Genomic DNA, 15,750 nt, shown 5'->3' on the forward strand with positions numbered 1-15,750 from the left:
AGGTCCGCGTTTATTGGCATCAGCGCCAGGACCTCACTGCCTGCGACGGTGTCCTCCTCATCTCGGGAGATGCTGATCGTTAGAGGGTGGTCCTGCTTTCCTCTCTCCACCAACGTGCCTTAGAACTCCTTCACTTGGGACAAGCAGCGCCAACATATCTACTGGCGTGGGGGGGCTGTCCCTCCTCCCTCCCGTTGGGCCCCAACCGCGGCCGCCGCTGCCTGTCACTCCGCCTCCGCACCCGCCACCGTCTACACCGTCTCCTGGATCAGTGCGGGCGGTCAGTCCTGAGGCGGTCCCTACACCCATGGACGTGGATCCCTCCCCAAGGCCAGGGTTCTTCTCTTCTGCCGACACAGGGCTGGACGTCGACATGGGCTGGCCGCCCACTCTGGCCAGTGGGGGTGGGGTGGGGGTGGGAGGGGGAGGTTTGCTGTGGCCTTCTCCACTAGACATCATGGTGCCTAGAGTATCAGCAATCAAACTGACAGCCTGCAGCCGCGGGTTGCTCGCCTCGCAGGCACACCGAAGCACTACACAACCGACAGGCAATATTGATGAACAGCCACAGCAACAACCACAACAACAACACCACAGCAAAGACACCAGCGGCCACCAGGGGCCACTACCAGCCCACATACACATAAGGAAGAGTTCGCTGCAGATCCCAGAACTATTTTCGCACGTCAAACCACATGATGGAAAATAGTTCTGAGGTACTCATCCGCCAAAGCGCTAAAAAGGCCGGCGCTTGGCCACACATCGGCAGTTCATCGACCACCAGCAGACTTGGATAGCTGCCACTCCGGCAGCCCGGCTTGGATCTTCTTCCTGATCTCTGGATTAGGCTTGGTATATCGGACACGTCTCTGGCGGAGACTATTAGGAAATTATTTCAGTTGTTTTCTATCTTATTCTTGTATGTAGTTGTGGTTCGAAGATGGATCACTGTTTTGTGTTGGCGTTATACTTGAGGAAGTTGTTTTGGTTAACTGAACAGTCCAATAAATTGTTTTCAGACTTTTATCGTTAAGTTTTTTCTGCTTACGCAGACATATCAATAGGGGTGAGGAGGGAGATGGGTTCAGGGGAGAGGATCTGGGAAGGGAATAAGGCTTTAAGCAGGGATTGGTGGTTATGTTGGACTTCTGAGATGGTATCACTAAGGCAGAGTTTATAGGTTTATAGATGGAGGAGTCAGATAATTGGCAGAGGCCTTCCGCCACACAGGCAGTGGCGGTGGTGGAACCTTTGTCTGCAGGTAGGATGATTAGATAAGTAATTGTTTTGAGGTTGTGCGTGGCTGTCCTTTCTTCTGCTGAAAGGCTGGTGCTCTTAGGAAAGGACCTGGGGAAGAATGGTGAGGCTAAGCGGGAGGTAGGGAATTCCTGGAAGGTGACCACGGAATGGTTAGGTGGGAGGAGGGAGGATCATGGTTAGATGGGGTATGGATTAGGAGACAAAAGGTTGACTGGTTGGATTAAGTTGGCTTTCGCTGGAGGGATTGGTGGCAAAGCAGTATACCCATTGCAGGGATCAGGAGAAGCAGAGTAGGTCTTTGACAAGGCCAGCATGGTTAAATTTGGATGTAGGGCTAAGTGTGAGGATTTTGGTGGAAAGGTTAACAACAGTGTTCTGGGAATATTTTGGCTCTGGATTTAGCGGAGTGTTGATAGGGAGTTCTGGGGGGATGTGGAAAGTTCAAAAAGGCAGGCAGGCAGTGTCTGGATGCTATAAGAGGTTGACAAGGAGGAACACTGTGGGCAGGATAGGGGTTAGATAGTGGTGACCCAAGGAGCAATAGGATATCAACAGGTTGGATCACTTGTGGAGGTAGTGTCTGAAATGCTCCCCCAGGTGCTGGAGGGCAAGGGATTCAGTCCACACTTCCATTTTCATTAAACCCACTAACCATCAACAGCACCTGCATTTCAACAGCTGTCATTCCTTCCAAAGCAAAAACTCCCTCCCATACAGTCAGACCACCTGGAGACGGGATATCTGCAGTGCCAAGAAACCCCCTGCCCCATATGCTGAAGGTTTCACCAAGGCCTTCACAGACAGGCGTTATCCGCTAGACATAGTTCACAGACAGATCTCCCATGCCATTTCCCCGCACATAACCAATCCTCCCACCACTCCGAGAACTAGTTACAAAGGAGTACCCCCTTCATCACCCAGTACCACTATGGACAAGAAACGCTGAACCACATCCTGTTTCAGGGTTTTGATAATCTATCATCATGCCCCAGAATGATGGACACACAACACAAGATCCTTCCTACCCTTCCTAAAATGGTGTTCTGTTGCCCACCCAACTTCCACAAAATCCTAGTCCAACCCTATGCCACTCCAAATCCGAACCCCTTTCTGCAGGAATCATATACCTGTGACAGACCCAGGTACAAGACCTGCCAAACTCAACATCCAGTACTTCCTATTCCAGTCCTGTCACAGGCTTATCCCACCCCTTCAGAGGCTGGTCCACCTGTGAAGGCAACCTTGTCATATACCAGCTCTTCTGCAATCATTGAACAGCTTTTTATATTGGTATGATTATCAACCAGCCGTTCACCAGGATGAATGGCCACCACCAAACTGTGGCTAAGAGCAAAGTGGACTGCTGTGTGGCATGATGTGCAGCTGACTGGGGAACAATCAAGAATGGGGTGCCACAAGGTTCAGTCTTGGGTCCTCTGCTGTTCTTAATATATATGTTAATGACTTGCCATTCAATATTCACGAAGATGCAAAGCTGGTACTTTTTGCTGATGATACAAGTATAGCTACCACACCCAACAGAAAAGAATTAACTGGTGAAATTGTAAATGATGTTTTTCAGAAAATCAGTACGTGGTTCTCAGCAAATGGGCTCTCATTAAACTTTGACAAAACACAGTACATACAGTTCCACACAGTAAATGGAATGACACCATTAATAAATAGAGACTTTGATCAGAAATCGGTAGCTAAGGTATGCACTGATGAGGGGTTGAACTGGAAAAAACACACTGAAGATCTGTTGAAACGTTTGAGTTCAGCTACTTATGCTATTAGGGTCATTGCAAATTTTGGTGATATTCATCTCAGTAAATTAGCTTACCACATCTATTTTCATTCTCTGCCTTCATATGGCATCATATTCTGGGGTAACTCGTCATTGAGTAAAAGAGTGTTCATTGCACAAAAGCGTGTAATCAGAATAATTGCTGGAGCTCATCCAAGATCGTCCTGCAGACACTTATTTAAAGAGCTAGAGGTCTTCACTGTAGCCTCACTTATGAAATTTGTTATTCACAATCCAAATGAATTCAAAAGTAATAGCAGTGTACATGGCTACAACACTAGGAGAAAGGATGATCTTCACTACTCAAGGTTAAATCTAACTTTGGCTCAGAGGGGTAAGTTACGCTGCCACAAAAGTCTTTGGTCACTTACCTAATAGCATCAAAAGCCTGACAGATAGCCATATAGCTTTTAAAAGGAAATTAAAAGAATTTCTTAATGGCAACTCTATCTACTCATTAGATGACTTTTTGGATATAGTAAGTGGGTAATTTTCCCAATCCCCCCCCCCCCCCCCCCCCCACACACAAAAAGTGTCATGTAATATTTTATGTAATGTTATAGACACCTTTACACCTTTTATTAACCTAACACGTTCCACATCATTACGAAGTGTCGTATTCATGATCTACGGAACAAGTACTTATCTAATCTAGCTGAACGTGACGTGCTTGATTTCAATGGCTATTTTGCAACTCAGGCCATTTGGATCCTGGCAGTCTTCATGGCTCCGTCTAGTCCCTGCATGCTCTACCACACAATACTCTTCTCTTCCCTCACCCATATGTCGCTATCCTGATGGAAATCCTGTGTGTGAGGTGTTGTAGTGAAACATATCACAGTGATGAAATGATGTGTTGCACAAGCATTTTTCAAACTGACAAATGATGATCACCATTATAAAAAACTTGTTTTCCTAATGTATTAGGTAATCTAATGTTTGGGTTTATGATTTATTATCTGCATGTATCATGAGATGATTTGAGACAGCATATCTGCATGTCGGGACAATGATAAAAATTTTATCATGTTCACAGTACCTACCGGTCAGGCGGTTTATTCCGTGTCATTGTTTCTTGCCTTGGAGATACAGCATGTACCATGGAGGAAAGACAGCTGTCACAAAGCCTATGACATCACAGGGACAAGCGAAAACTTGTTATGTAGATATATCCAATTGACATCTGTTATTGAATACAGAATATTTTTGTAATTTGTTGTTATCAGCTTTGTAATACACAATTATTGTAAATAAGAGTACAGTATATGAGACACTGCTAATGAAAAGCCTCACATTTATTTTGGTGCGTGTCCAGGCCACTGTGACTAGTGTCGCCTATGTGAATAACATCCTGCGACCCGTAGCCATACCCTTTCTGCACAACACCCCTGACACCATTTTTCAGCAAGAAAATGCATGACCACATGTTGCTGCACAAACATGTGCCTTTTTGTTGTCACAGGATGTCAGCCTTTTTCCATGGCCCGCCTGCCCACCAAACTTGTTGCCAATTGAAAATATGTGGGACATGGTGAAACAACAGGTCCACCGCTGTGACCCAATGCCAACCACCACAGATGAATACAGTGCTGTTGGATATATCACAGGACACCATTCACACCTTATACATATCAATGCTATGACACATGGACAGATGAATGCAGCATGGATAGTTATACTACAGGACACCATTCATGCCTTATACAAGACGATGCTATCATGCATGGAACAAGTTATCAGGGCTCATGGTGGACCCTATGTCTACTAGGCAGTGGGACACATGCTGACTGAAATGCTAATCATTTCTGCAGGACATACTAATGTATATGTCCCACAAATACGAATGTCCTATATCTAGTCGTTCAAAGTGTTCTGTTTTTTATGAACATGAGTGTATCAAAAGCAATCATGATAACCACAGACTATCCAATCTGCATGTGATGCCATTTGGCAACATTTATTTGAATTCCACCTGTGATTCAGAAAAACAAACTAAAACTAAACTCCTCCCAAACAGGCCATGAGGTATTATCCGTGGCTGTTGAGAGACTAGTTGCCCAGGTGTTATCTTAATATGGTGCACTGTGGTATCCAGCACTTCACCTAAATGACCACTAATTTCCTGTCAGGTTGCTACTATAATCGAGCTACTGGGTCAGGCCAAGATATTGATAGCACCTGTGCCTACAGTACCTGTGATCAGCTCACTGTACATTATAAGCTGTACCATACTGATATTTATCTCCAGCCTTTAATGATGAATAAAACTTGCTCCCAACATTGGCTCAGCTCCATTTACCAGCACAAACTTCCATTTGAATTTTTTACGGACATCCAGGTGAACTATCAGCACCACAGGATCAGTCTGTTGTTATAGATGAATTATTGTCTGTCTTAGGGTGGAGGGGCGTGACTATCATTGTGTTCTCACTTTGCCTAAATGGTATCATACCTATGTCTGAACCCAAGTCAATTCCAGATAGCAACTGTCTGCTTTCTTTGCTTCTCTTGTGCCATTTGTCCATCTGCTGGAAGGATGGATACCTATCTTCTTCATTTTGCTTGGTGCAAGTCCAGTTACCAACTGTCAGTGCTGATGGCTGATTCTGCTGTGTGTCTATTTGGCATTTTAGACTTTGAAGCTGTTCATTAATGTCCATCTATCACTTACTCTGTATAGCAGCAGCCTTCTCAAAGCTGGCATCATCAGCTACTTGCGTCACCATCGAGGCATTCGCTTGCTCTACCACTGTGTAAAATTTGTCTACTACTGCAAGTACAGAGTTAACTGCACTTCTCTCACACACAGCACAACAACTGTCTTCACTAGTAACAGTGGTTGTATCAACCACACATGGCGTAATGTTGAATTAGACATTACTTCTTCTTCAACAATCCTTCTTAGGTGCCACCAGAACCCCAACTGCATTCAGTCACTGACACACTCACTCTGTAATATCTGCTGCATATGTTACTCCAATGATTTGCACATCTGCCCGACTATAGTCTTCCTCGAGTGGAGCTATTGCTGCTCTGAAGAAGGCTTCAATATAACATCCAAAACAATGGTGACTGCTCAAGCATCCAAACTGTTAACTGCCACTGCACATTTTGTGTAATCACTAATAATGGTGCTTTGTGTAAATGTTCTTTTTTTCTGGTACAAACTCCAGAATCTGTTAAGTTTGTGGAGCAGAAACTGTGTTGGCGTCAGTGGGCAAACTGCTTGCCCATGGGAGGTTAACTTAATGAACTTTCATGTCATGGTTTGAACTTGAAGGAAGTCAATTTGCTTTTGTACCTCCTTTGGCAATTGAAAAAGATATGTCTCCATCTGTACATGTTTGACTTCATCCCGTAAAGTCACCATTTGACGTTGTACATTCACTGGGGTCCCTGCACTTTCTCACATTTCAGGGGTTACCTATTTATAGGATTTATCCATAATTAAATGTCGTCTTCCTCACGTCTGCTGTACAGTGAGCTATGTAAATTTAAGTATTAACTGTGTTTTTCTTACTTGTCACTTCTTCTTCCATGTGTTTTTGCTTTTAGGAGTTTTAATTTTCGAGTATTAGTAATATTGCTCCATAGATTTCGTGTTTGTTTTGAATACAGTCAGAGAGAGTCCCTTTAGTCAGCTGTAGTACCAGTAGCCTAGTGTCGTAGTAACTGCCGTCTGCTTCACATCTGCTGTGCAGCAAGCCACGTTAATTTAAGTATTAACTGTGTTTTTCTTACTTGTCCCTTCTTTTTCTGTGTGTTTTTGCTTTTAGGAAGCTTTAATTTTCGAGTACCAGTAATAGTGTTCTATAGATTTCGTGTTTGTTTTGAATACAGTCCAGAGACAGGTAGTGCGTATTTTCATTGTTTCCGACAAGAAGTGTCTAGTAACCACAGTTTAGTCAGCTATCAGCCGCCTTTAATGAATTAGCAGTATAATTAAAAAAATTGATTAACTCTCTACAGTAAATTGTTGATTCCTTAGGATGGGTAGGATGTGTGACTGCTGTGTACGGATGCAGGAGGAGCTAGCCACTGTTCGCAAACAGCTGAACGTGTTGATGGCCGTGGTCAGCCGTCTTCAGGCTGCTGTCCTGGAGTGTAGCAGCAGTGGGGAGTCTGGTGTGATGCATGGTACACCCCAGGTGTTACATGCTTTACCCACGGTCCCTGCTGTCGAGGCATCTTCGCAGGTACCGAGCGCGGTTGGGCCACCCTCTCCCCTAGGGGAGTGGCGGGTTCTGCAGCATTCGCGTTGCATGAGGCAGAGGGTCAATGTGGAGGCTGGCCGTGTGGCTTCGCCCGCTCTGCCTGTGAGTGGACATGTGGCCGCTCTTTCAGCAAGGTCTGAGCAGGCACACATGAGAAGGGGTTTATTAGTGACTGGGAGCTCCAATGTTAGGCGGGTGATGGAGCCCCTTAGGGAATAGCGGAAAGGTCGGGGAACAAGGCCAGTGTTCACTCTGTCTGCTTGCTGGGGGGTCTCATCCGAGATGTGGAGCAGGCCCTGCCAGCGGCGATAGAGAGCACTGGGTGCACCTGACTGCAAATTGTTGCTCATGTTGGCACCAATGACTCCCGCCGTCTGAGTTCAGAGGTCATCCTCAGTTCATACAGGCGGTTCGCGGAGTTGGTGAAGGCAGAAAGCCTTGCTCGCAGGTGGAATCTCAGCTAACTATTTGTAGCATCGTTCCCAGAACCGATCGCAGTCCTCCGGTTTGGAGCCGAGTGGAAGGCTTAAACCAGAGGCTCAGACGATTTCGCGGAGATCTGGGGTGCAAATTTCTCGACCTCCACTATCAGGTGGACAAATGTAGGACCCCCTGAATAGGTCAGGTGTGCACTACATGCAGGAAGTGGCTAAAAGGGTGGGGGAGTACGTGTGGAGTGTACATGTGGGTTTTTTAGGTTAGAGAATTCCCTCCCTAGGCCCGACAAAACGCCTCCTGAGACTCGACAAGGTAGTAGTAGGCAAAACGCAACAGGAATGACAATATTAATGTGGTAATAGTAAACTGCAGGAGCGTCTATAGAAAGGTCCCAGAACAGCTCTCATTAATAAACGGTCACAGTGGCCACATAGTACTAGGGACAGAAAGTTGGCTGAAACCAGATGTAAACAGTAATGAAATTCTAAACTCAGAATGGAATGTATACTGCAGAGACAGGCTGGACACTGAAGGGGGACAGTGAAGGGGGAGACATGTTTATAGTGATAAAAAGTGCAATAGTATCTAAGGAAATTGACGGAGATCTGAAATGTGAAATAATTTGGGTGAAGGTCACAGTTAAAGCATGCTCAAACATGGTAATTGGATGTCTCTATAGGCCCCCTGACTCAGCAGCTGTTGTGGCATAGCAACTGAAGGAAAATTTGGAAAATATTTCGAGTAGATTTCCCGACCATGTTATAGTTCTGGGTGGAGATTTTAATTTGCCAGATATATACTGGGAGACTCAAACGTCTATAATGGGTGGCAGGGACAAAGAATCCAGTGAAAAATTTTTTAAGTGCATTATCTGAAAACTACCTTGAGCAGTTAAACAGAGAACTGACTCGTGGCGATAACATTAGACCTTCTGGTGACAAATAGACCCGAAATATTTGAAACAGTTAACGCAGAACAGGGAATCAGCGATCATAAAGCAGTTACTGCATCGATGATTTCAGCCATAATTAGAAGTATTAAAAAAGGTAGGAAGATTTTTCTGTTTAGCAAAAGTGACAAAAAGCAGATTTCAGAGTATTTTGTCTCAAGTACAGATAGTGTTGAGGATCAATGGACAAAGTTCAAAACCGTCATACAATATGCATTAGATGAGTGTGTGCCAAGCAAGATCATAAGAGATGGAAAAGAGCCACTGTGGTACAACAACCAAGTTAGAAAACTGCTGTGGAAGCAAAAGGAACTTCACACCAAACATAAACATAGCCAAAGCCTTGCAGACAAACAAAAATCACACAAAGCGAAATGTAGTGTGAGAAGGGCTATGCGAGAGGTGTTCAATGAATTCGAAAGTAAAGTTCTATGTACTGACTTGGCAGAAAATCCTAAGAAATTTTGGTCTTATGTTAAAACAAAATGCCCAGACACTCTGACCAAAATGGTACTGAAACAGAGGACGACAGACTAAAGACGGCCAAAATACTAAATGTCTTTTTTCCAAAGCTGTTTCACAGAGGAAGACTTCACTGTAGTTCCATCTCTAGATTGTCGCACAGATGACAAAATGATACATATCAAAATAGATGACAGAGGGATAGAAAAACAATTAAAATTTCTCAAAAGAGGAAAAGCCACTGGACCTGATGGGATACCAATTCGATTTTACACAGAGTACGCGAAGAAACTTGCCCCCCTTCTTGCAGAGGTGTACCATAGGTCTCTAGAAGAACAAAGCGTTCCAAAGGATTGGAAAATGGCACAGGTCATCCCCATTTTCAAGAAGGGACATCGAACAGATGTGCAGAACTATAGACCTATATCTCTAACGTCGATCAGTTGTAGAATTTTGGAGCACGTATTATGTTCGAGTACAATGACTTTTCTGGAGACTAGAAATCTACTCTGTAGGAATCAGCATGGGTTTAGAAAAAGATGATTGTGTGAAACCCAGCTCGCACTATTCGTCCACGAGACCCAAAGGGCCATAGACATGTGTTACCAGGTAGATGCCGTGTTTCTTGACTTCCGCAAGGCGTTTGATACAGTTCCGCACAGTCGTTTAATGAACAATGTAAGAGCATATGAACTATCAGACCAATTGTGTGACTGGATTGAAGAGTTCCTAGATAACAGAATGCAGCATGTCATTCTCAATGGAGAGAAGTCTTCCGAAGTAAGAGTGATTTCAGGTGTGCCGCAGGGGAGTGTCATAGGATCATTGCTGTTCACAGTATACATAAATGACCTTGTGGATAACATCAGAAGTTCAGTGAGGCTTTTTGCGGATGATGCTGTAGTATATCGAGAGGGTGTAAAAATGGAAAATTGTACTGAAATGCAGGAGGATCTGCAACGAATTTACACATGGTGCAGGGAATGGCAATTGAATCTCAATGTAGACAAGTGTAATGTGCTGCAAATACATAGAAAGAAAGATGCTTTATCATTTAGCTACAGTATAGTAGGTCAGCAACTAGAAGCAGTTAATTCCATAAATTATCTGGGGGTAGGCATTAGGAGTGATTTAAAATGGAATGATCATATAAAGTTGATCGTCAGTAAAGCAGATGCCAGACTGAGATTCATTGGAAGAGTCCTAAGGAAACACAATCCGGAAACAAAGGAAGTAGATTACAGTACACTTGTTCGCCCACTGCTCGAATACTGCTCACCGGTGTTGGATGCGTACCAGATAGGGTTGATAGAAGAGCTAGAGAAGATCCAATGGAGAACAGTGTGCTTCGTTACAGGATCATTTAGTAATCGCAAAAGCGTTACGGAGATGATAGATAAACTCCAGTGGAAGACTCTGCAAGAGAGACATTCAGTAGCTCGGTACGGGCTTTTAATGAAGTTTCGAGAACATACCTTCACAGAGGAGTCAAGCAGTATATTGCCCCCTCCTAAGTATACCTCGCAAAGAGACCATGAGGATAAAATAAGAGATATTAGAGCCTACACAGAGGCATACCGACAATATTTCTTTCCACGAACAATAAGAGACTGGAATAGAAGGGAGAACTGATAGAGGTACTCAAAGTGCCCTCCGCCACACACTGTCAGGTGGCTTGTGGAGTGTAGATGTAGATGTAACATGCTAATAATTCAATGACTCAACAGTACTTGACTGAAATGGTTTTCTACTCTCACAGTTAGGAAAATACAACTCGAAAACTGCTAGTAAAAGCAGAACTGTCTAACTCAAAGCATAAAGAAAACAGCAACTAGAGATAACAAATCCAATGAACAAATATATGCATTTTTAAACTCTTATCAAAAGTCTATGCTTCCCAAACAGTCTAAAACCCAGAAGAATTTTAGGAAAATAATTCAACTTCCATGACAAAGAACGTGACCTGGCATTCATACAGCAATTTGTGGAAAGGTTGCACTGCCATCATGTTGACTGATGCTCTTCAGTCATCGTTGGTCCCATTCTTGCAGGATCTTTTTCCAGCTGCAGTGATGTCAGAAATTTGATGTTTTACCAGATTCCTGATATTCAAGGTACACTCCTGAAATTGTTGTACAGGAAAATCCCCACTTCATTGCTACCTCAGAGATGCTGTGTCCCATCGCTCGTGTGCTGACTATAGCACCATGTTCAAACTCACTTAAAACTTGATAACCTGCCATTGTACCAGCAGTAACCAATCTAACAACTGTGCCAGACACTTGTTGTCTTATATAGGCATTGCCGACTGCAGTGCTGTATTCTGTCTGTTTACAGTCTGTTTCCAGAACTGCAGATCAGGGGAGACTTACTGTACAGGATGAGAAGACTTCCTTCTCATCCCTTACGGTAAGTCTCCCCCGACCCGCAGTTCTGGGTGACTTTCCCGAAATCTACCCCTTTTCCTAGACCTTTGCAGTCCTTTTCCTTCAACCTTCTTCCTTCCCCTTCAACCCTTCTGCCTGAAGAAGGAGCCACTGGCTCCAAAGGATTGACAATTACAACAGGCTTTCACATGTGTGTTCTGCTGCCACTTAGGGAATACATTTTTTTATCAATCCAATTAAATAATTTTGAAAGTAATGTATGAGATTTATAGTTTAGTATAATCTTGGGAGTGTGTCTCTTATTTTGTAAATCAAATGATGGAAGTAACTGCGTGGGGAACCAGTTGTGAGCAAGATCCAAGCGGTCGGGACTTCCCCATGGACGTGGGGACATAGCATCGCTGCCTAGTTTTAAGAGAAACTTGGAGGAATTTGTGATAAAACTGCCATGGAGCATTGTTGTAGCTAATGCTGGCTGGTACCCGCACTGTCGTCATATGTGGTTATAGCAAACATGTATGCAAAATGACTGCAAGACGGTCTCAGCATGCTCTGTGAAACCACTACTATGCAGCAGCAACAGCAGGAGCTGGCAGAATGGTGTCATCACACCAGAGCAAGAACCATATTATGCACTACGTGATCAGATACTGGATAAAAGTGCTACAAAAGGTCACCAGAGCAGTATAAATAACTGCTAATTTTTGGACAGATGCATTCAGAGCCCAGCGGCACTACAGCAATGCCAGGGCTATGCTAAATGACTAGCTGCAGCGATGGGTTAGAAACTTATTCAGGGCAGCTGCCTCTCATGCTAAGACCACCCTGTGGGACCTGCCGTCTGCACCTGCCACCTCCCAACTCCCAACTCCTGACAGGGGCAGCGGATCATGTCCCATGTAATGCAATCTTCCCTCACCACCTCAGACGATGTGAGCTGTGCCTGAGTTGCCCAGATGTGGGTGTTCACTGCAGAGGGCAGACACGGCAAGAAGTAGTAAAGCACTGCTGACATCAGGGTCTTGGCCAACTGATAGACTGCTGGCCACTGTTCAGGCTGCTGTCCACACCACAGGGTGCCCATGTGAGTCCTACAACAATGGAGCAAAAGCCAGATATCTGCTGACCGTTGCCAGCCTCCATGCCAGATTGGGGCATGTCTGCCTCACATCGTCAATGACAAATGTGTACTTGAAGATTAATAAAGTTTTTTTCTCAATGATGAGACTGTCACTGGGCCCCACCAACCCGCCATTCCATCTACTCCTCCCCGGGCCCTACACAGATGACATCCGTTTACTTAACAACTTTCTGTATAGGAAAGACCACAACCAAACTACCAGAAGGCAGGAGTGTATGCAAGAGAACTGTGAACAGCCAGTAACTAGTTTCTTAGAATGGTCTCTACAGTATGACTTAAGAGGACCCAGCATAGGTTTCCATGTATTGTAGAGACAGGAATTTGCTCTCCAATACGCATTCCTGAATTGCGTCCCAGGTGGTCCAACCCATACTCCAGCATCCTTTCCTACACGGTATTTGTTGGAACTTTATCTTATTGCAGTCTTTTTCTTAATCTCCCCCTCTTCCTCCAAAAAAAAAGAAAGAAACACACACACACACACACACACACACACACACACACACACACACACACACACACAGATATTCAATAGCCCTTTATCTCTCCCCCTTTGTCTTTTCCATTTCCTCCTTTCTCTTTATTCTTTCAAGTTTTCATTTTCTGTTCTGGTTCTAATCAATCTTCAGTTCTCACTCCATTCCTTCCATCCTCTATGAACTGATGCTGTCACAGCTCTTAAAATTATACTTTTTACTCTTTGAATCATTTTCCTTCATCTTTTTTTTCTCTTCTTTCCCTCTTCATTAACATGTGGGTCCTTCTTAAGCTGGCACTCTAACTGACCCTCTTCCCTCCCTCCCTTTTCAACATCCCACAACTAATTTCTCATTCCTTACTGAAGAAGTTACCAATTGTTCTGAAATCTGAGAGGACTGTGTGAGTTCATCTCCTGAATATAAGCACTGGCCAGCATTTCTGTCTCTCTGATTTTGTAACGATTTTTTGGCACTGAATTTTCATTTTTAGACTCTCAGTTATTTGAGACTTACCATACCATTATGCCTCGTTTTAAATTCTTCAATGACAGATAAGATACCCAAGTTTAAACAGTCTTGAAATTCTTGTTCCGACAATTTCTCATTCACTGCAGCCTGATAAAAAGAAAAGAATTATTTACTGTAAATATTTCCAAATTAACGAATACTATATCTAAAAACATAATCCAAAACAAAACAACCCCCAGATGACAGTGAACAAAAGCCTGTCTCCAAGAAGTCAACTGACTGACAGATTCCTTCATTCATTGAACATCTTGCACTACCGATTCCACCATGAAAGAGAAACCATAGAGATAAGGAACAAGTCAAAATATATATCAATGATGAGATGCAACCATTATGAATAGTTTTTGGGAGTTCTTAAAATGATACACTTTTCTTTCACAGTAATGTATCCACATTTTAAGTTCTGCAAGTTAGTCACTTTTAGCAGATTGATGTGTGCTGCACAGACACATTAACAGAAGACTGTATTACCTGACCAGTTTTCGAGCTCTGGCTTTTCTTCTGCAGGTAGTGTACACATTCACACACACAATCACACAGGAACCTAAATGCACATGTAAACTTCAACAATGGCCATTTTCCACAAGGTAGCACCCTAATGTCCATCAGTAAGACGTCCATCAGTAAGACTGAATGCAATGAGGAACACCTCTGGACACGTCCAGCACAGCTCTGGATGAAACATATTAAAAATGGAAATGTTTCATGGACTATGACCACACAGCTCAGAAGATTCACCAGCAGCTAAGACACCTGACAGTGAAAGTCTTTATTGCATATCAAAGTTAGGCAAATAAATCCTCGTAACTCCATCTGTCTGCAAAAATCTTGTAATTCCAGTACACAGTACCTCCATTATCAAAGAGGAATTTCAAAGTATACGGATTTTCTAATCTGTCAATAACTAGGCATCTACTATATAGCTACACATGTAGCAACTTTATCTGTATCACTTCACATTATTTTATTTATTTATTTATTTCTTGTTCCGTAGATCCAGTTAGTGAGTCAATCACAAGGATATGGAACGTGTCAAATTGTACAGGTTTCAATTTAAACTTACAATAAATACAAGGGCAATTCAATGGCAAATTGTACATATTTTAAGTAAGACATGCTATAAATACAGTAACAGATACAATGTCAGTTAGATAACATAACAACCATTTAACAGGAAAAGGAGTTTCAAATAAAGGTTAAAGATAAGAGCACAAAGTTAAATCAGATATTAGGCCTACAAGAGTAAATACATGTACAGCCAATCTGTTGTTACAAAAAGTGTGCTAATGCCCAAATGCACAATAAAATCAATTGAACTACTTCTAGACACAATAAGTTTAGTGATGGTATACATTTCTTTCAGATATTCATCCACAGTATAAAAAGATTTCTCTGTCAGGTAATCTTTGAGAACTTGTTTAAATTTTGGCAGTTCTGTGTGAACACATTTGATATGTAGTGGTAGAGCATTGAACAGCTTAATGCTGGAGTAGTAAACTCCTTTTTGTACCAGAGTGAGACGTTTCATTTCAAAATGTAGATTGTCTTTGTTTCTGGTGTTATAACCATGGAATTTACTGTTGTCTTGGTAGATGGAATAATTTTTGCACACAAAGGTCAGAAAGGAAAAAATATACTGTGAGGCAGTTGTTAGGATACCTATCTTCCGAAACAAGTGCCTGCAAGAGTGTCTTTGATGGACCCCACACATTATTCTGATTGCTTTTTTTGGATGGTGAAAACTTTTTTTGCAAGTGGTTGGTTCCCCCAGAATATGATAGCATATGACATCAATGAGTGGAAGTAGCCAAAGTAGGCAACCTTAATAGTGTCAACTTCATCCACTGAAGAAATTACCCGTAATGCAAATGTTGCCGAGCTAAGTTTTTTTACATAGATGAAGAATGTGAATAATGTGAACTGACCAATTACATTTACTGTCTATGTAAGCACCCAGGAATTTTGTATCTTCAACTTTCTGTATTGGTTGATCTCTACATTTTATGTTAATTTCATCGGGATTACTTTGTGATGTATGGAACCTCATATAATGAGTTTTATCTGCATTGAGTGAGATACCATTTG

This window comes from Schistocerca piceifrons, chromosome 2 (genome assembly GCF_021461385.2).
Source record: "Schistocerca piceifrons isolate TAMUIC-IGC-003096 chromosome 2, iqSchPice1.1, whole genome shotgun sequence".
Taxonomy (NCBI): Eukaryota; Metazoa; Arthropoda; class Insecta; order Orthoptera; family Acrididae; genus Schistocerca; species Schistocerca piceifrons.